Source organism: Lipotes vexillifer, unplaced genomic scaffold (assembly GCF_000442215.2).
Source record: "Lipotes vexillifer unplaced genomic scaffold, Lipotes_vexillifer_v1.1 scaffold426, whole genome shotgun sequence".
NCBI classification, from domain to species: Eukaryota; Metazoa; Chordata; class Mammalia; order Artiodactyla; family Lipotidae; genus Lipotes; species Lipotes vexillifer.
In genome coordinates this window covers 2259595-2259841 of record NW_006779491.1, presented here as the reverse complement: position 1 = coordinate 2259841, position 247 = coordinate 2259595, and positions in this window count along the sequence as shown.

Genomic DNA, 247 nt, shown 5'->3' with positions numbered 1-247 from the left:
GGGGGAAAAAAAAAAAAAAAAAAAAAAAAAGACCTATTGGCTCATCTCCAACCTAAATCTCAAATCCATCCACTTCCCTTCCCCTCCAGTGCCGCCCTGCCCCACTTCATTCCAGCCAACCCTATGTTTCATCTGGCTTATTGCAACAACCTATGGACTGCTTGATCTCTATTCCCTCTTCCCCCAGCGAGAACAAACCAGAACACGTGGATCCACTACTGAAAACCCTCCAGTGGCTTCCCTTGGC